We start from the raw sequence: 21,432 nt of genomic DNA, 5'->3' as shown, positions 1-21,432 counted from the left end.
GGGGTTTTGGGGACTGAATTCACATTGGTTTCAACACTTTGTAGTTATTGCTCATAACTGCTTAAATTCCTGTTTAATTCCTTTTTGATTCCTCTTTAAAAGTGTTTGGTTTCTTTCTTTGTGTGTGTTGGGGGGAACCATTTTACTTGGCTGCTGGTAGCTTTGTGTATCCTTATTGCGTGCCTGGTTGTTGTTGTTGGGTTTGGCATTGTGTATCAGATTGGCTTGGTTGGCACCACATCTGCGCTGGCAGCAGTGCCCCCAGACCTCCAACTACCTGGCATCATGTGGCTAGACGTGGGTTTTTGGGGAGGGTGCCCTGTCTCTGGGGGTGCTCTGAGAACTTGAGACTTGAGTTAACAGATTGATGAACTTTGGTTAACTTTGCTTGCTTCCTATTGAACTCTTGCCTTTGCCTTACCTGTGTGATTTCTGCCTGTGGGGGGATCCAGTTCACCTGCTTCATGGCAGTGAATCTCTGGTGTGAAATCAGGCTACTGATTGTGTGTTTGGGGGGGCTTCTGCTGTGGTTGGCTTGGTTGGCTCCCAGCAAGGCTGAGTTTGGATCACAAACTCACACAGCTGCTTTGATTGTTTTGTTTGCTAGCGTTTAACTTTGGGGTGGGGGACTCCAGCTGCCTGGCGTCGTGTGGCTGGACGTGGGTTTTGTGGGGCATGTGCTGCCAGAGCGTGCCTGGGTGCTGTGTCCAGCCTCCACCCAGTGCATATAGTGTAGGTTTGGTATAGGAGGGCAAAAGGGCCCCCACTTTTGATTTTGTTGTGGTTTGTTGTGTTTAGGGGTTTTTGTTAAGAGTCTCGGCTCCATAGACTTCTCAGTGTGGTTTGTCATGCTTATCGGTTGTTCTGCTTCTAGCTTGTCTGTGATGTTGTCTGGTGGTTGTTGTGTAGGGCTTGCTAGTTGTTAGGGTAGGGAAGAAGAAAATGGGCTAGGAAGGTTTGAGGCAATGGGAGGTTTCTTTGCACTGCTCCTGGGGAGGCATTTTTGCAGGTAGAGGTCCCAAATTGTTAGCTTGAAGGGACTCTCCTTGCAATAACTCCCAAGTTTGGTGAAGATTGGGTTAGGGGGTCCAAAGTTATGGGGTCTGGAAGGGGTTGCCCCCTTCTCCCATATGAATGAATGGGAGCTGGCTCCATGCATTCTTATGGGAGAAGGGGGTGACCCCTTCCAGACCCCATAACGTCAGACTCCCTGACCCAATCTTTACCAAACTTGGCGGTTCTTGCAAGGAGAGTTTCTTCAAGCTACCCTGAAACTTTGGGACCTCTACCTGCAAAAATGCCCCCCCAGGAGCAGTGAAAAACTGCAAAAGTGGTTTAATGGCTTTAAATGGCCAATTTTTTTGGGAATCTCGAATTTAAAGCTGAATTCCTACCTATACCAGTATAGGGGAATTCGGGCTTTCCCGGGGGGAGGGGGGAAGGCCATTTAAACCCAAATCTGAATTATACCCCAAAAAAATTCCACAGCCCTACCACCCATACTAGGTCTGTCGATTCGGTTCAGCCTGAACTGAAAAACAGCCGAATTTCCCCTGATTCGGCGGTTTTTAGTTCAGGATGAACCGAACTCAAAAATGGCAGGAAAACGGGGGAGCCGAATTCAGTGAGTTCGGGAGTTCACGAATAAATTCGGCAAATTCAGGGTGCAGCAGCATAACCGTCAGTAAGCAGCATTGTCCCCCGGCCAATCGGTGGCCAAGCTGGGTCTTCTTCTGGCCAATCAGTCAGGATTGAGTACGGGAGGAATCAGCTGCTGCGCAGCCCGACTGGGGAGAGAAAAAGAGAGAAATCCTTGTGGGGGGGGTGCTTGTGCACATTCACTCCTTTCCGTGGCTGCAGGGGGCGCATTTTTTGGGGTAGAGACTCCAAACTTTCAGCGGAGCTTCAGACGAGCCTTCTTAAGACACCCCCCAAGTTTAGCAAAGTTGGGTTCAGTGGGGTCAGAAATATGGGCTCCCCCTTTTCTCTTTCTGTGGCTGCAGGGGGTGCATTTTTGGGGGTGCAGCCCCCAGACTTTCAGCGGAGCTTCATACAAGCCTTCTTAAGAGACCCCCAAGTTTTGTAAACATTGGGTCAGGGGGTCCCGAGATAAGGGCTCCACCCCCTTTCCCTCCCCCCTTTTCCATTTCTGTGGCTGCAGGGGGTGCTTTTTTGGGGGTAAAGCCCCCAAACTTTCAGCATAGCTTCAGACAAGCCTTCTTAAGAGACCCCCCAAGTTTAGTAAAGTTGGGTTCAGTGGAGGCAGAAATATGGGCTCCCCCTTTTCTCTTTCTGTGGCTGCAGGGGGCGCATTTTTGGGGGTGCAGCCCCCCAAAATTCAGCATAGCTTCAGACGAGCCTTCTTAAGAGACCCCCCAAGTTTTGTAAACATTGGGTCAGGGGGTCCCAAGAAATGTATTGGCTTTCCCCTTTTCCCTTTTTTTTTTATATAAATTTTATTGGGTTTTATGATAGAAATTTTCCATTGCATTAAACAACATCTATAACAATATCGAATTTCAATTCTAACCTAAAGTTGTTATAATTCCATATCATATAATTAAAAAGAGAAAAGAAAAAAGAAAAAAAGAAATGGAAAATTTTTTGACTTCCCCATCACCTCTATCTGCCTCTTTCCCCTTTTCCCTATTGGGATGAATGGATCACCTGATCGTGTATGCATCTCCAGAGCAGCAAATCCAAGGCAAAACAGCCCCTCCTGATGGAACAGAAGACAACCACAGTAAGACCCCTTTGGGGGCTTTAATCTATAATTTTTCTCCTGTGTGTGTGTGTAGGGGGGAAGCAGAGTCTCTGTGTGTGTGGGGAGGGAGCAGTTTCTGTGGGTGGGTGGGAGCCAAAGGGGGCTTTCGCCCGTTCTGCCTGGGGTGTGTGTGCCCTCTCGAGTCTCTCTCTCCCTGGTTTGAGGAAGGGGGCTTCAGTTGTGTGTCCTCAGGTTTTCCCTCATTCATAAGATCGGTTAGGTCTATTTTGATGCTTGCTCAAAACTGGTTTTCAAATGGTGACTTAAAGAATGCATTTGCCTGGTACTGAGTCCGATGCAAAAGGGGAAATTCCACCCCCTCCTGCTCATTATGCATAGCTAGCTGCCTCTGTCCCTTTCCATGGTTTGCAAACTCCCAGGTGTCAGGTGTTGCTTTGCATGGTTGCAAAGTGTTGCTTTGCAGTTGAGTTGCTTTGCAAACTTCTTCACACCTGCCCCGCCCTTGCTCCCCCACAGCTCAGCTGTTTGTCGGGGCTGGGAGCTTTGTGCGTGGGTGGCAAGCTCTGCTCAGAGATGCACATTAAGGGTGGGGGGACCCCTCTCGGGGCCCATATCTCAGCTCCCCCTGACCCAATCTTTACAAAACTTGGGGGGTCTTGCAAGAAGGGTCCTTTGAAGCTCCGCTGAAAGTTTGGGACCTCTACCCCAAAAAATGCCCCCCGGAGCTGCAGAAAGATGCCGTTGTGTTTTTAATGGCTTTATTTGGCCGAATTTTTTCCTGAACTTTGAATTGGTGCCGAATTGCACGGACCCGAAGTGGGGGAGTTCGGACTTCGGCATATCCCGAATCCAGACGGGCTGAATTCGGCCGAATCCGAACTATACCGAATTTTTTTTTCAACAGCCCTAACCCATACCCCAAGATCCTGTTCACGCACACTGCTACCCAGAAGTATATCTCCCATCCAGTATGCGTGTTCCTCATTTTTTTTAACCCAAATATAGAACTTGGCACTTATCCTTGTTGAATTGCATCTTGCTCACATCCACCCACTTTTCAGTGTGTTCAGATCTTGTTGAATTCCATCTCTGTCTTCTGGTGTATTCGCTGCTCCTCCCAATTTGGTGTAATCTACAGATTTAATGAGTAGTCCCTCCACCCCCTCATCCAGATCATTTATAAAAATATTGAAAAGTACCAGGCCCAGAACCGAGCCCTGTGGCACCCCCCCCACTGGACACAACTCCCTCCAGTCAGATGAAAGGCCACTGACAACTATGTTGGGGTGGGGGGAGGCAAATAACCTAATTGCTTCTTTAGGGGTAATATCCCAGGACTCACCAGGTGCAGGATATTCCATCTTCTTAATAGCAGAGTCCTTAAGCAGCCGATTTTATGAATGTGGAGGGATTTCTGAATAGCACACATATCACATACTCAAGAAAAACTGTTTTAATAAATATTCATAGTCATTCAAAACAAACATTTTTCTTAAGAGGCTCTTGTAACTTTTACCTCATTGTAACAAAAGTAGGGTAACAGCTTGAGAGAGTGAGCTAGAGAAAGGCAGTGTCAGTCAGCTACAAGAAAAAGGGGCTGATTTTGGAGGAGGAAATCATCTCTCCTGAAGCCACAGAACCCTCCGGCACTCAAATTAGGCTCCACCAGCTTTACCTCACTTCCAAATAGTTAATAGCATGTATGTTGGCTGTACTGGGCAATGTTGGTAATGTAATTCTCGGACGGTGGATTTTGTCTATTTGATGGCCACACCCTTGAGCAGTTAAGGTTTGGGAAAAGGCATGTGACAAGTGGGAATTTGGATGTGAAACAGTGGGGCATTTAAGGCCATAAGTTTTCTTGTTAAACTAAGGCCAACTATTCATGGCGATTTGCTGTGCTTTCCAGGCTGTGTTGCCCCATGGCTAATTTTTAATTATTCATAACTGCTGCGGGTTTGAGCACAAAATTCCCCTTTTCCCCGCATTATCAGAAACCTGTCTTGCCGCGAACCTGGATTCTGCCCCGCCTTCAACGCGCCCTTTTTCCATGAAAAACTCCCAGGATTCGGATCAATTCTCCCTGCCCAGCCTGCCCCCCTTCCCATCTCTCCTCCCACTCTCCTCCCTCTGCGGCAATCCTTTCCCTCTGCAAACATCAATTGGAAAAGAAGGTTGCATAATGCTGATAATCCTGTCCCCCTTTCCCACCCTCCAAGCAAAAACCCTCCAAGCATCTTGGCTGAAAGAGTTTGGAAACCTACAGCTTTCCAGTTTTAGTTTCAGTGTGTGTGTGTGTGTGTTTTATTATTATTACGGCATGTAGACTGGGGCGACCCATTCGGCTTGCTTGGCGGATTGCGCTCAGCCGGAGCAGGGAGCGGGATGAGAAAGGAGGCGGTGACGGGGGGGGGGCAGCAGGGAAGCCAGCCACCTGCCCGTGGGCTTCTTCAGAGAAGGCAAGCCGCTACAAGGGTCGCGGAAAGCACAGGCCCGGCTCGTAGCTTCCTTCCAGCAGCGGCTGGCCTGGCTTGCAGCAGCAGGGGGGGGGAGATCTGAGGGCACAGAGGACTCCCAGCAAAATGCCAGCGAGCTCCTTCTCCTCCCCCCTTCCGACGGCTCTTCTTCTTCGCCTTCTCACTTATTTTTTGAAACTTTTACAAATCCCTGTTACCTACTCACTTTCTCTTTTCTCCTTTTTAAAACATTTTTCTTCTCCTGCCGTTCTTCCCTTTCCCAGTTTGCCTCTGTCCCTTTCCCCCTTGGAACCCCCCCCCACACATTCCCCACTTGCTTCATCCCCTCCACAGAACCTTCCAGCTCCAGAAAATCACTATATTGGCAGCTTTAAAGAAAATTTTTTTTAAAAGTGGTTCCCGTCTGCCGGAATGTTTGCACCGAGAGATCAATTTACTTAGACAGCCACCTATTTGCATTTTCACAATGGCTGCCATTTTCTCAGGAGTAACCCTTTGTTCCACCTTCCCCATCAAAGGAGCAATGTGCGGATGTCTGATGGGTGGGCTTGGGGCGTGGAGCAGTGAACACAACAAAAGACGATGATGGCGGGGGGGAGGGCTCAATTGTTGTGGGCTGCTGCGGCTACTGCGGGCTAAAATTGCAATGAATAAACTAAAACGTTGGACTTTACAGCAGTAATCCGAAGCCTGAATAACCATTTTAAAGTTCGGCTTATATCGCTCCGCTGCAAGTCAGCAGCAAACTCGTGCGTGAATAATTGGCCTAAGTTTCAAGGTTCTCTAAAAGACTTCAAGTGGTTCTCTTATATTTAATCTCTGTGGCCAGGATTGTTCTTGCAAGGTGCTGGAAGCAGAACGATACTCTGAATATCCAAGCAGGGACAGAGAAAAGTAAGGAAATATATGTAAATTTAAAGCTTCCTTATTTCCAAAGAGGAACGTGTTTGCTTCAGTTGGAATCTTTATGGGTCCTTCCCTTTAATTAACCAGATAACTCAGTGATGTATAAAACAACTGTAATATGATTTTTTCTTTTCTGTTTATCTTTTCTTCTGAGATATAGGGTTTGAAAAATAATTTTAAAAAGAATTTATGAGTTTCACTCAGCTTGTGCCATAATGGAGGTCAAGAAGGGATGTATGTGCTCATTGTCTGGGGAATCCAAGGTGGAGGCAGGCAGGGTGGTCAATCTTTTACCAACTCCTAGTGGAAGGAGCTTCTCCCTTGGTCTCCCAGACAGGTTGGTTGCTAGCTGCGGTCACTAAAGAATGCGGCAACTTCTTTCGCCACAGCGTTGTTTGTTTTCTAACTCTCCCCCCCCCACCTTCTTTGAGGGGCTTTATCTGGCTGATGCTGTGGGAGCTAGGGTTGGGTCATCTTTTAGGCAAACCCCCCCCCCCACTCCAAGGTCCTCTTCTCAGGATGGGAGGAATGTTGGGGGACTCTGTGAGCAGGAGCTTACCCTGTCACTAGGGTTTCCAGGAGCTTACCCTGTCACTAGGGTACCCTGTCACTAGGGTTTCCAGGTCCCTCTTCACCACCGACGGGAGGTTTCTGGAGCGGAGCCCGAGGTGGGCAGGGTTTGGGAAAGGGAGGGACTTCAATGCCATAAAGTCCAATTGCCAAAGTGGCCATTTTCTCCAGGGGAACTGATCTCTATCAGCTGGAGATCAGTTGTAATAGCAGGAGATCTCCAGCTACTACCTGGAGGTTGGCAACTCTACCTGTACTCTACTCCCTTTGAGGCAGTGGAGGAGTGTTGGTGGCTGCAGCAAAGGTGCCCATTCACTCAGGTCAGACCGTTCCTGCTCTTGCGACGGAGCTTCCCTCTGACTACCGCTATCTGGACCAGGTAAACTGCAACCATTGCTTGGAGGAGAAGCAAGAGAGGACATAGATACCCCTCCCACCTCCTTTGCGTCAAGGTGGGGGGAAGTGGCCAGATGGCGGCATTTGATAGTCTGGTTAATTTTGGCCTGCAGCAGAGTTTGGAGGGAGGAGGGCCTCTGAGATACGCACCTGTGGAGAGGTGGGGCCATGCAGAGGTTGTTCTAAGATGAGCAGTGAGTGAATGTAGGGAAACACTGGCCTGGCCAGGGTTTTGCATGAGCTGAGGGATACTTCGTGTTGGAACCAGGGGTAGTTCTCCCCACAAGCAGCTGCTCAGGGTGGGCCACGCCACTGCCAATCAGCTTGTTCCCAGTTGCTGAAGGTGCAGGAGAAGGGGCTATCAGTGTAACCAGTGGGCCCGAGCCAGACCCCCGAGGTGCTCGCAGCATCACTAAGGCCCAGAGGTTGGCAGCCCAGGAGACAGCAAGGGACGTGTGTGTTTGCCCATCACGGCCTCCCTGCCTGGGGTCTGAGGCCAACTCCAGAGGGGGGCGCTGGAACTGCTGCAGTTTGCTTGGCTTGCCTGCTTATTCGTTTGAAACGTGTCTTTCCTTCCCATTAAAACGTCCAAGACAGCAAACAATCACCCAACTGAACGCTATCAAATATAATGAATGTCACATTCGATAAAACCTTAAAGAACAGCACCAGCCATGTAAAATGAGATATAAAAGAGTAGCAGCCATAATAAAAGACAACAATAAAATATAGATACCTCTTAGAAGATGATTTTAAACATTCCAGCCACATCCCCTCATAGTGGCAGGAACAACTAGAGTTGTCACATTTCTAGGAATTTTGAAGCCATGGAGGAAAAACATTTTTCCTATTTTGGGTGTGTTTGGAAATTGGGGAGAAAGTCGAGATATATGTAATACTTATTTTCCTATCAAATCTATTTAAATTGATTTAACAACATAAAATGCATAATTTATAGCTTAGCATAAAATTGTACCATTTGGCATATTTATCAATTTAAAAGCATAAATATTTTCATTTTCTATAAGAAAAAATACAAGTATACCCAATCCTTGAGAAAGAGCTGCAAACAGCTGCACCTTATGCAACCTTAGCACAGGTCAGGCTGCTATCTCGGTTTCGTTATTGCCTCTGTCTCTGTGCTGTATTGTCTGCCCCCCAAGGTCGCATACCTAGGCCTGGGAACTCAGCTCCTGGGAAACTGTATTCATGCGTGTAATCTCCCGCCTTGCCTGCCTTATAATATCTCCCAGCTAGTGAGCCTCTCAGAGCTGTCATTTTATTCGTTTGCACTGTATGCCTATTTGATCAGTAAAAACCATCTGTTTGGACTCTATATGACTTTGTGGTGATTTCTGGTTCTGTGGGCCAAGGGCTGACATTATGACAGCTCTCGCTCATCTTCACCGTTCTCCTAGCCAGGCTGGAGCCCAGGGGGGTTCGCCTGCCACTTGGATGGGAGCTGTGCAGCTCTCCAGGTGATCTACTACCCTGGAGCCCTTCTCAGAGGATCCTACTCTGTTACAAGACTTAATCGCTGAACTTTTCCGGACGAACCGAGAGGTTTGCCGCTTGAGGGGACTGGTACAGGCGCAGTGGCAATCTCTTACAGGACGTCTCTGGATGTTAACATCGGAGGATACTGATGCTCGTTTAGATCTTCAGGACTTGGATCAATTACTGGACGATGCCCGATTGGCGACTGAGGATTTACAAATATTAACTGGACTTTTGGATAATCTTATTTCTCGACAAACTCTTTCTACCATGGCGGGAGCCCCGCCGGAGGGTTTTTCCCTGATCCCGGATGCGGCCAGCTGCCAGGCTGAGGCCAAGCGAGTCGCTATTAGCACCGCTCTTCTCCTTGTGGAATGTACAAAGGACACCCCGGTAGCCACCTTGGCTCAAGTTTTGACCCCGACGTTTGGAGCCGAGGCATCCGCACTAGCGGTTCGAGTACAACCTCTGCTGGGCGGGGAACCTGACCCCATACTCTTGCTCCTCGAGACAGAACTTTTGCCGCGCATTACGGCAGAGGCTGCCCTAAGACTTGAGAACGCCAAAGTTCTTGCGGATCAGCAAGCCGCCGAAGCGGCTAGGGTCGCAAGAGAGAGAGAGGCGGCGGAAGCAGCCAGGGCGGCTGCAGCAAGGATTAGGAATCAGGCGAACGTGGACACGCGCCCCAAGGACTATGTACTGGGACTATCAGGTCTAACTTTTTCCCCGGCGTTTGTCCCGTCGCATGCGACCCAACGCGCACGCCGCTTGGCTGACCGACGTCGAGACTCAGATGAGTCTGAAGACGAGGATTTATATGGGGATAGCTCTCAATGGGCCACGAGCTTCCGAACCAGTAAGCCTCATCTTACTGGTGGCCCAAGTGAGGAGGTTCATCTTTTACGAGCCCAGAATCGGGAGCTCTCCGACCGTGTTGATCAACTCCAGGAAGTAATGGAACTTATGCTTCAAGAGAACAGGCAATTACAACACACCCTGATAGCTCAGAGACAGCCCGTTCCGATACCGGGTCAGGGGGTACCCGTACAACCACCCGCTAATGTGCCTGCTCCACCCTTACCTCCTGGAGCTCCTGTTGCTCCTCCGCCCGGACCACCCGTGCAACCACCTGCTAATGTGCCCGCTCCACCCTTGCCTCCTGGAGCTCCTGTTGCTCCTCCGCCCGGACCACCCGTGCAACCGGCTCAACCCGCGCCCGGCCCTTGGAAGCAACTCAAATTGAGGACTACGTATGACGGATCTCTTGAGACTTTGCCTTGTTTCTTGCATCAAGTGGACAGTTATATGCGAGAACAAGGTCAACTTTTCCCCACGGAAGATAGCCGGGTGCGGTACGTAGCTTCCCTCCTGACAGGCAAAGCGGCTGACTGGATGGTCCTCCAGTTTGACACCCGCTCTCGTGCGATTCGTTCCCTCAACAACTTCATGACTGCCCTGAGAAGGAGGTTTGAGGACCCCTTCCTGGGGGAAAGAGCCAAAACGGAACTCTTACAATTAAAACAAGGCTCTGCTACAGTTCGGGAATTTGCCGATGAATTTCAGCGACTGGCAAGTAAAATTGTAGGTTGGCCCGAGACCACCCTAATCCATCATTTCAGGGAAGCCTTGCATCCTGACATTCTGAACTGGTCTTACATGCGGGGCGATCCCGATACCCTCGAAGGCTGGATCCTATTAGCCGAGGAAGTGGAAAGCCGCCGCCGCTTTATTTCTCTCGTCCGTCAAAAACACAAGGAGAAGGGCACCCAAAAGCCTCAACCCAAGGCACCACTGCTCGTCCCACGAAATCCCCCACGTCCGCTCCAGGAACGTGAAGCCCGATTTCAGAGGGGTGCCTGTCTTACATGCGGAGAAATGGGCCACTTTGCAGCCGTTTGCCCACGCCGCCAGGAATTATTTCGTCCCAGCACGACAACCCGCGCCCGAGGTCGTCCACCACGCAGAGGCACCGCGGCCACCCGCAGCGCAGCTCCGGGAAGGCCCACACCCTCTGCACTCCATGCCGGGGACCCAGCCTCCCTGCCTGCTTCCAACGACCCCGCCGGGTCTCGGATTACAAGTGCCCCATTGGGGGACAGCTTTCCCTCTTCGGATGAGGAAAACCCTTGGATTTCTCCAGCCTTAAACCTGGAATCTCCCCTCGACTTGTCAAAAAACGGCTCCGGTCTGTGGTGAATGGAGCATCTCCACAGACCTCTCAGGATCTTCCTATCAAACCGAATGCTCCTACCAAAATCAAAGAAGTGGACTCCACCGTCTACGTGGATGCAGTTTTACAACAACTTAACGGAGGTCCACAAATCCCCGTCAAAGCACTAATTGACTCCGGTTGCTGTCGCACTCTCATAAGTGAAGCCACGTTTGCTGCACTCAGAGCCGACTCAGAGGCTTTACCCGCCCCCGTCCAATTTGCTCAAATGGACGGGAGCCAATTCCAGGGGGGTCCAGTTGATCACCGCACCATAGGGGTGGCAATGGGAATTGGTTCCCACTGGGAACAAATAGACTTCACTATAGCCCCTATCCGATTTGAAGTGGTCTTGGGAATTAACTGGATTAAAGGACATAGTCCCAGTATTGATTGGGAAACAAACACTATCTCTTTCGCTAGTCCCACCTGCGACCAGCATCGGCAAAACTTTGCTCTGCCATTTCCGCCCGTTCCAGCATTAACCTCTACTGCCCCAGTACCACCAGCTCTACCCGCTGTATACCGGGACTTTGAAGATGTCTTCGACCTTAGGGAATGTGATGCCTTACCCCCCCACCGGGCCTCAGACTGTGCGATTGAAGTAGTAAAGGACTGCACATTAACCAAAAGTAAGATTTACCCTATGAGCGCTTCCGAGCGCACTGTCCTCCGGGACTTTTTGGACAAAAACCTCGCCAGAGGGTTCATTCGCCCTTCGAATGCCCCAAACCCGGCCCCCGCGTTTTTCGTCCGGAAAAAAGAGGGCGACCTTCGCCTATGCATTGACTTCAGAAAGCTCAATGCGGTTACCCAGACCAACGCCTATCCTATCCCATTAATATCGGATATTTTGGGACAATTACAGGAAGGCCGTGTGTTCTCTAAATTAGACTTGGTGGAAGCCTACTACCGAGTCCGTATCCGCGAAGGAGATGAACACCTCACTGCCTTCTCTAGCTGTTTCGGAATGTATGAATTCCTTGTAATGCCATTCGGATTAAAAGGGGCCCCGGGGGTCTTCATGCAACTCATCAATGAAATCCTACATGACCTTCTATATCGTGGGGTGGTGGTCTACTTAGATGACATTCTCATTTATTCGAAAACTATGGACGAGCATGTGACTCTGGTCAGAGAAGTTCTACAACGTCTGCGTAACCATCAACTGTTCGCTAAACTAGCTAAGTGTGAATTTCACCAAAGCAAACTCACGTTTTTGGGATACATCATCTCCCACCAAGGTCTTCGCATGGACCCCGCCAAGGTCCAAGCCGTTCTCGATTGGACTCCCCCCACCAACCGTAAGCAAGTACAGCAATTTCTGGGATTTGCAAACTTCTATCGGGGATTCATCCCTAACTTCGCCCAAGTGGCTCTACCCATTACGGACCTGCTGAAAACTAAGGGAAAAGTAAGCTCGGCAGCCTTGCCCTCCGCAAAAATCCTATGGACTGAGCAATGCCAAGCCGCCTTTCTAGCCCTCAAACGCCTCTTCACTTCGGAGCCGGTGCTACGGCACCCAGACCCAAATCGAATGTTCATTGTGCAAGTCGATGCTTCCGATGTAGCCATGGGAGGGGCTCTCCTCCAGCAAGGACCGGACGGTCTTCTTCACCCTTGCGCTTACTTTTCAAAAAAATTTGCGCACGCTCAATTAAACTGGCCCATCTGAGAGAAAGAGGCCTCAGCAGTTCATCATGCACTGACTTTATGGCGGCAATTCTTGGAAGGGTCTAAAGTACCCTTCGAAGTTTGGACCGATCACAAAAATCTAGCTGCCCTCACGGGGTCCCATAAGCTATCGGCGAAACAACAACGGTGGGCGGAGTTCTTTGCTCAGTTCCGTTTCACCCTGAAGCACGTCCCTGGGAAGCAGAACGTTCTCGCGGATGCCCTCTCCCGTTTACCACAATATCCGGTAAAACTCGAAAGACCCACCAACTCTCTGTTCACCCCTATGCAACGTGGGGCCCTACCTATGCTGGCTGTGCAAACCCGATCCCAGCATCAGCACACCTTCCCTAACTCGCAAGCTCCGCCAGCCCAACCGGCTGCCCAGCCGCCACCGCAACAGACCGGAGTTCCCGCCCCTCCTACCCCTCCGACCGCTCAGCCGCCTGCAGTCTGCGCGCCGCCGCACGTAAGCACTAGCCCTATAACTGTTTCTCAGATCTCCATGACCGACGGGGGGGCTCCCTCCAAAATCCCCATCTCCGAATCCTTTTTAACTGTCCTTCGGGACCAGTGCCTTTTAGAACGTTCCGCTCATACCCTACCTCCTGGTGTTTTGGAACAAGGGGGGTCCTGGTACAAAGACTCAAAATTGTATGTACCCAAAGCTCTCCGGAAAGACGTTTTACATTTAGCTCATGGAGCCAAAACAGCTGGGCACTTTGGGTTTCTGAAGACCCTTCACTTATTGCGCAGACAGTTCTGGTGGGGGGGAATGCGTTCCGACATTGACTCCTTCATCCGCAGCTGTCCCGTTTGTGCCGCTGCGAAACGATCGCAGGGCAAAACCCCGGGACTGCTACAACCTCTTGAAACGCCCAGCAGACCTTGGGAAGTGATTGCTATGGACTTCATGACTGATCTCCCTCTCAGTGGGGGTAAAACTGTGTTGTGGGTTGTTACTGATTTGTTTTCTAAGCAAATACATTTGATTCCATGCGCAGGGATCCCCTCTGCTCAGAAACTGGCCCGCCTCTTCGTGACGCATATCTTTCGTTTACATTCGTTTCCGCGTAAAATAATTTGTGACCGCGGAAGTGGTTTCGTTTCTAAGTTTTGGAAAGCTTTCCTCAAGTTGGTGGGGGTGGAACAGGGATTGTCTAGTGCATACCATCCTCAAACTGATGGTCAAACTGAACGTGTCAATGCTGTACTTGAATGTTATTTGCGTTGTTATGTTAACTACCACCAGGATAACTGGGTGGAACTGTTACCTTTAGCAGAATATGCCTACAATAATGCCATGCATCAATCCACAGGTTTTAGCCCGTTTTTTGCTGTGTATGGACAAGATTTCAGTCCCATCGCTCCTACAGATGATGTAGAGGGGGAGGGGAACCCCGACATTGCCTCCTGGGCACACGCCCTCCGTACCACTTGGCCCTGGCTCATTAGCAACCTCGACCGGGCCAAACGTAAATACAAAGCGCAAGCTGACAAACATCGCTCCCCCGGGGGTGATCTGCAAGTGGGTGCTTTGGTTTACCTTTCCACCAAAAATCTCCGTTCCACCCAACCGTGCCATAAGCTCAGCGCCAAATTCATTGGCCCTTTCCCCATTACTCGGGTCATAAACCCTGTCACAGTGGAACTGGCTCTCCCCAAATCCTTGAGGCGTGTGCATCCTGTTTTCCACATAAGCCTCCTCAAACCCCATGTTGCTTCTCCACGGTGGCATCCGGACCCACCGCCTGCGCAACCCATCATGGTGGGGGGGGAAGAACACTTCGAAGTCTCCAAGATCCTTGACTCCCGTATTCACCATGGCAATCTGCAATATCTAGTTCGTTGGAAACATTTCCCCCCTGCCTATGACGAATGGGTGCGCGCACGGGATGTTTCCGCCCCCGACCTCGTCGACGCCTTTCACATTGCTTACCCGAACAGGCCAGCCCCCTTGCGAACTGGGAGGGGGCCTTGAGGGGAGCAGAATGTCAGGCTGCTATCTCGGTTTCGTTATTGCCTCTGTCTCTGTGCTGTATTGTCTGCCCCCCAAGGTCGCATACCTAGGCCTGGGAACTCAGCTCCTGGGAAACTGTATTCATGCGTGTAATCTCCCGCCTTGCCTGCCTTATAATATCTCCCAGCTAGTGAGCCTCTCAGAGCTGTCATTTTATTCGTTTGCACTGTATGCCTATTTGATCAGTAAAAACCATCTGTTTGGACTCTATATGACTTTGTGGTGATTTCTGGTTCTGTGGGCCAAGGGCTGACACTCGTGTTGGCCATCTGAGAGTTGGGTGGGGTGGGTGGGGAAGCTGAAGGTAGAAAACAGATGGAAGTGTATCATAAAGTCACAGTAGGTAGATCAAGCTAAATTTTAGAACATTGAAAATACTGAACTTTTAAACAATGTATTATTATTATTAGACACATTATGTTAATTATTGCCAAAAAGTATAATATTGAAGCAAAAAAATTCTTGAAACTGTTGTATATATCTACATTATAAGAGTGTTGTCATGATATTCCATCCCAGATTATTTTTTTGGCCCTTCAGTAGATAATTCTTAATTTAGAGACTAGGTATATAAGTGTGATGCCTTGATAGATAGATCAATTTTGAAATCACATTCTGGATCATGGTTTAAACTATTTAAATTCGATCACTTTAGATCTACCTATCTAGTTAAGATCTTAAATCATAACCTCAGAGCAGCTTTCATGTCGTTGCGCTTTGAAACTATGCCTACGGCCCTCTTGTATGGACGTTATACTCAAAAGCCAAGGAACTAACACTTATGTATTTGTGGTGTCCCCCTTCTGGATGCACACCTTAACGTGGTGAGGGGGTTTGTGTGTGTCAGGGAAGTTGAGAGCAATACCATAAGGGGTCTAGAGTCTATCAAGAGACTAAACTCCTAGCAGAGTCACTCAAGACGGAATGGTCACAGCGGAGACACCAGACGAAGATGCATCTACCCCCTTAAGGGATCAATGGCCACATCCGCAGAAGAGAACAGGCAGTTCCAATGGGGATGGGGGCAGAGGAATCCCTGAAGGTTAGCTACTGGGCAGCAGCAGTAGTGGAAGGTGACACTGGCGGAAGATCTTTCGTAGACAACGGCAGTGCCACTACGGCTAACTCTGGTTAGTACTGCGCAGAAGAAGGCACTGGTAAACCACTTCTGACCAACCTTTACCTTGAAAACCCTATGATGAGACAATCCAAAATGAAAAAAGATATAGTGCTGGAAGATGGGACCCCCAGGTCGGATGGCACTCAATCTGCTACTGGGGTAGAGCAGAGGACAAGTACGAGTAGTGCTGTTCTTAATGATGCGATTGGACTAAAGCCGAAAGGACGTTCAGTGGTTGACATGAATAGATGAAAAAGGAAAGTCCGAAGCTGTACGACGCATATAATAGGAACATGGAATGTGAGGAGCATGAATCAGGGTAAGCTTGAAATTGTTAAACAAGAAATGGAACGTATGGACATTTCAGTCCTGGGAGTAAGTGAATTAAAATGGACTGGATTAGGACATTTTCAATCAGAAAATTACAAAGTGTTTTATTCAGGGAATGACAAAAAGAGAAGAAACGGAGTTGCTTTAATAGTGAGGCAAGATGTAGCAAAGGCAGTCAGAAGCTATAATGCAAAGTCTGACCGAATAATATCAATCAGACTTCAGGGAAAGCCTATCAACATAAGTATCATTCAAGTTTACGCCCCAACTACAGATGCTGATGAGGAAGAAATTGAAAGTTTTTATGCCAGTGTTCAGGAAGAAATTGATCAGACACCTAAACAAGATATGCTGATAATCATAGGAAACAAAGCAGAATCAAATGTTGTTGGCAGATTTGGGCTAGGAGCACGGAATGAAGCGGGAGAACGCCTCGTAGAATTCTGTGAAGACAACAAACTGTTCATTGCAAACACATGTTTCAGGCAACCAAATAGACGATTGTATACACGGACATCACCAGATGGCCAGTATAGAAATCAAATAGATTATATAATTGGAAGCAGAAGGTGGAGAAGCTCTATTTTATCGGCCAAAACAAGACCAGGAGCCGACTGCTGTACAGATCATGAATTGTTAATATCGAAAATCCAGATAAAGCATAAGAAAAATACCAAAACATTCATAGCAGCGAAATACAATCTAAGCAATATTCCGGAAGAGTTTAAAGACCATGTAAGGAACAGATTTGCATTCCTGAGTTCAAGTGAATGTAAACCTGAAGAACTATGGGTGGTAACTAGAGATATTATCAAGGAAGAATGTGCAAAGACTATTCCTATAGCCAAAAGAAAAGAAAAACCTCGATGGATGTCTGAGGAAACTCTTAAAATTGCCAGAGATAGACGAGAAGCAAAAGTAGAAGGTGACAGAAATAGAATCAAAAGTCTAAGTGCAACATTCCAGCGACTCGCACATAGAGACAAAGAGACCTATTATAATAACCAGTGTAAAGAAATAGAAGAGAACAACAAAAAAGGAAGAACAAGAGATCTGTTCCACAAGATCCAAGAAATCAAAGGGAAATTTAAAGCAAGGTTAGGCATGCTGAAAGATCAGCATGGAAATACATTAACTGAACAGGTGTCAGGCCTGTATCTCAGTTGCTGTTTACTTTCGCTTTCCCACCGACCAGACTCAAGGACTGTTGTGCCTACTGAACTCCGTTTGAAGCTCTGGGAACTCAGCTTTGTTTGTGATTCGTAATCTCTTGCCTTTTCAGTGCTTTTATATTACCAAGTTCAAGCCAGCAAGCTTCATTGCTGTCACCCTTTTCTTTATGCTCTGTTAACCTATTTTGACCAGTAAAACCAGCTTCTTTGGACCTGACTGTCTCTGATGTGGTTTTTGGTTCAATTGGGCCAAGGCTTACATTGTGACAGCAATCAAACAATCCTTCATCTTCTGCCAGGCTGGAGCCCCGGAGGGTTCGCCTGCCACTCGGATGGGAGCGCTCTCCAAGTGACTCGTGGCTGGAGCCCCGTGTGGTTCACCCCAGGCCCGCCAGAACTGATCCCCGGGTAGCGAGTTCCGACTGAGAACCCTGGACGACGATCCCGACCTCGTACGGGACGTTGTAGCTGAGCTACGGAGGACTAGCACGGACGTCAGTCACCTACATGGATTAATACAGGCCCAGTGGCGTTCTCTGGCGACAGCCCCCTGGATGTCCGACGTTGAGGATGCCAATGCCTGCTTAGACCTCCAAGCCCTTGACCGGTTGGTGGAGGATGCTCGGTTGGTGGCTGAGGATTTACAACTACTAACGGACTTGTTAGACAGGCTTATTGTTCGTGAGACCTCTCCTGATTTGTCCACGGCCCCAATCCACCCAACCGTATCCCGAGCCATGGCGGGATTGACGCCGGAAGGTGTTCCGTTGGTACCGAATGCGCCTGAGTGTCAAGCAGAGGCTCAACAGATCACAGTTCAAACAGCGCTACTGTTTGTGGGACTATCTAAGGATACCACAGTAGCCGACCTATCACAATTGTTAACCCCAACTTTCGGAGCTGGGGCACCCGCGATAGCGGTCCAGGTTCAACCGCTACTGGGCGGGGAGTCTAAACCGCTCCTCGCCCTATTGGAAAAGGAACTTCTACCACTTGTTACTATGGCTGCTGCCCTGAAGCTCGAGGCCGCCCAAACTCTCGCAGACAGAGAGGCAGCTGCGGCGGCTGAGGCGGTGGCCAAAGCTCAGGCTGAGCGGGAAAGGGAGCAGCAGTTGGCTGCAGAACGGGCGCGGGTGGGTGTGCGCCCCAAAGACACCGGGCTAACCGGCCCCTCGTGGAGGCCAACGTTTTCTCCGGCCTTTGCTCCGTCTCGCACCACCCAACGCGCGCGTCGCCTCGCAGAACAACTTCGGGGCTCCGACGATTCTGACGAGGAGGACTTGTATGGGGGCGGCTCCCATTGGGCCACTGGTTTGCGGTCCAGTCAAGCGCATCGTCCGGGTGGCCCCGAGGAGGAAGTGCACCTATTGAGGGCTCAGAACCGAGAGTTATACGATCGTGTAGATAGCCTCCAGGATCAACTGGAACACTTGTTTCGAGAGAAAGAGTGCTTGCAACAGGCGCTGACGACTCTGGCGCAGCCCGTTCTCCCTGTTCAGCCGGGTATCCCAACTCAACAACCCGCAGCACCAGTGCACCCCCAGCCGGGTGTACCCGCTCAACCGCCTGCTCTCCCCCTAGCCCCGGCTACACCAATCCCGGAGCACCCGTGCTACCGGGTCAACCTATACCCGGTCTATGGAAGCAACCTCGGCTGAAGACGACATATGATGGTTCACTCGAAACTCTACCCTGTTTTCTTCATCAAGTGGACAGTTATATGAGGGAACAGGGGCAATACTTTCCCACTGAGGACAGCCGAGTCCGGTTCATAGCCTCTTTATTGATGGGGAAAGCAGCTGACTGGATGGTCCTCCAATTTGACACTAGATCCCGATCTATCCGCTCCCTCAACAATTTCATGCTTGCCTTGCGGAGACGGTTTGAGGACCCCTTTATGGGAGAATGAGCCAAGGCAGAACTATTACAACTCAGACAGGGCTCCTCTCCAGTCCGGGAATTTGCGGATGAGTTCCAGAGACTGGCAAGCAAGATTTGGATTGGCCTGAGGCCACCCTTATTCATTATTTCAGGGAAGCCTTACACCCTGATATTCTGAACTGGTCGTATATGCGGGGTGATCCCGAGACCCTAGAAGATTGGATTTTGCTAGCTGAGGAGGTCGAGAGCCACCGACGTTTCATTTCCCTGGTCCGACAGCGAAACAGGGATAAGAGCGCCCAAAACCCCCCACCGAAAGCGCCACTTTCCAGCCTACGTAAACCTACGCGGCCACCTCTGGATTGCGAATCGAGGTTCCAGAGGGGGGCTTGCCTTGTTTGCGGGGAATTGGGCCACTTTGCAGCGGCTTGTCCTCAGCATCCGGAGGCCACTCACCCCAGCATACCACCCCGAGCTCGAGGGAGACCTCAACGCAGAGGCACCGCGGCCACCAGCAGCGCAGCGCTGGGACGACCCACACCCTCTGCACTTCACGTTGAGGAATCGGCTAACCTTTCTGCACCAAACGACCCCGCAGAGTCTCGGATTACAAGTGCCCCAATGGGGGTCAACTCTCCTGCTTCTGACGAGGATAACCAATGGAATGCTCCAGCTCTAAACCTGGAAACCCCTCTTGATCTGTCAAAAAACGGATTCGGTCTGTGGTGAGTGGAGCGTCTCCACAGACCCCTGCAGAATCTCCTGCTAAACCCAAAGCTCCCGTCAAGGTGAGTGAAGTGGAAACCACTGTTTATGTGGACGCAGTGTTGCAACACTATAAAGGGGGTCCCCAATTGCCTGTCAAGGCACTTATTGACTCTGGCTGCGGCCGCACCTTAATTAGTGAGGCCACGTTTGCAGCTCTCAAAGTCAAGTCCGAGGCTTTACCAGCTCCCGTCCAATTCGCCCAGATGGATGGGAGCCATTTTAAAGGGGGACCAGTCGATCATCGCACACGGGGAGTAGCAATGGGTATTGGTTCTCATTGGGAACAAATAGACTTTACCATAGCCCCCATCCGGTTCGAAGTTGTCCTAGGGATTAATTGGTTTAAAGGTCATAGTCCCTGTATAGACTGGGAAACAGACACTATTACCTTTGCCAATCCCAAATGCGAACAGCACCGACAGGAAGTCGCGGTGGTGCCTCCATCCGCTCCGGCGTTAACCTCTGACGCCTCCTCGCCAACACCTTTGCCCGAAACATACAAGGACTTTGCAGATGTCTTCGATATTAAAGAATGCGATGCCTTACCCCCCACCGTACCACAGACTGTGCAATCGAGGTGGTAAAAGACTGCACACTGACTAAGAGCAAGATTTACCCCATGAGCATTTCCGAACGCTCTGTGTTACGTGACTTTTTGGATAAAAATCTTGCTCGAGGGTTCATTCGGCAATCGAACGCTCCCAACTCTGCCCCGGCGTTCTTTGTCCGAAAAAAGGAGGGTGACCTGCGTTTATGCATTGACTTCCGAAAGCTTAATGCAGTCACCCAAGCCAATGCTTACCCCATACCATTGATTTCAGATATTTTGGGACAATTACAAGAGGGACGCGTTTTTTCCAAATTGGACTTAGTGGAAGCTTATTATCGCATCCGTATCCGTGAGGGGGACGAACCCCTCACCGCCTTCTTTAGCTGTTTTGGGGTGTATGAATTTCTTGTGATGCCTTTCGGATTAAAAGGGGCCCCGGGAGTCTTCATGCAACTCATTAACGAAATCCTCCATGATTTGCTATACCGCGGCGTGGTAGTTTATTTGGATGACATTCTTATTTATTCGAAAACCATGGAGGAACATGTTGCTCTGGTCAGAGAAGTTTTGCTACGTCTGCGTAACCACCAGCTCTATGCAAAACTGTCCAAATGCGAATTTCACCAAGAAAAAATAACTTTCTTGGGATACATAATCTCTCATCGTGGTCTTAGCATGGACCCCGCTAAGGTCCAATCGGTACTTGACTGGACTCCACCCTCCACCCGCAAGCAAGTGCAGCAATTTCTGGGCTTTGCCAATTTCTATCGCGGTTTCATTCCCAATTTTTCTCAAGTGGCGCTGCCAATCACTGACCTCCTAAAAACAAAAGGTAAAGGGGTTTCTGCAACGTTGCCCTCTGCCAAAATATTGTGGACTGATCAATGCCAATTCGCCTTCGTAGCCCTCAAAAGGCTTTTCACTTCTGAACCTGTGCTGCAGCACCCAAATGCGAACCAAATTTTTGTTGTGCAAGTCGATGCGTCTGACGTAGCCATGGGGGGGGGGGCTTCTCCAAAGAAGACCGGACGGTCTCCTTTACCCCTGTGCCTACTTCTCGAAAAATTTTGTGCATGCCCAATTAAATTGGCCCATTTGGGAAAAGGAGGCATCAGCCGTCCACCATGCCCTTACTCT

This window comes from Euleptes europaea, chromosome 13 (assembly GCF_029931775.1).
Source record: "Euleptes europaea isolate rEulEur1 chromosome 13, rEulEur1.hap1, whole genome shotgun sequence".
NCBI lineage: Eukaryota > Metazoa > Chordata > Lepidosauria > Squamata > Sphaerodactylidae > Euleptes > Euleptes europaea.
This window is presented reverse-complemented; position numbering follows the sequence as displayed.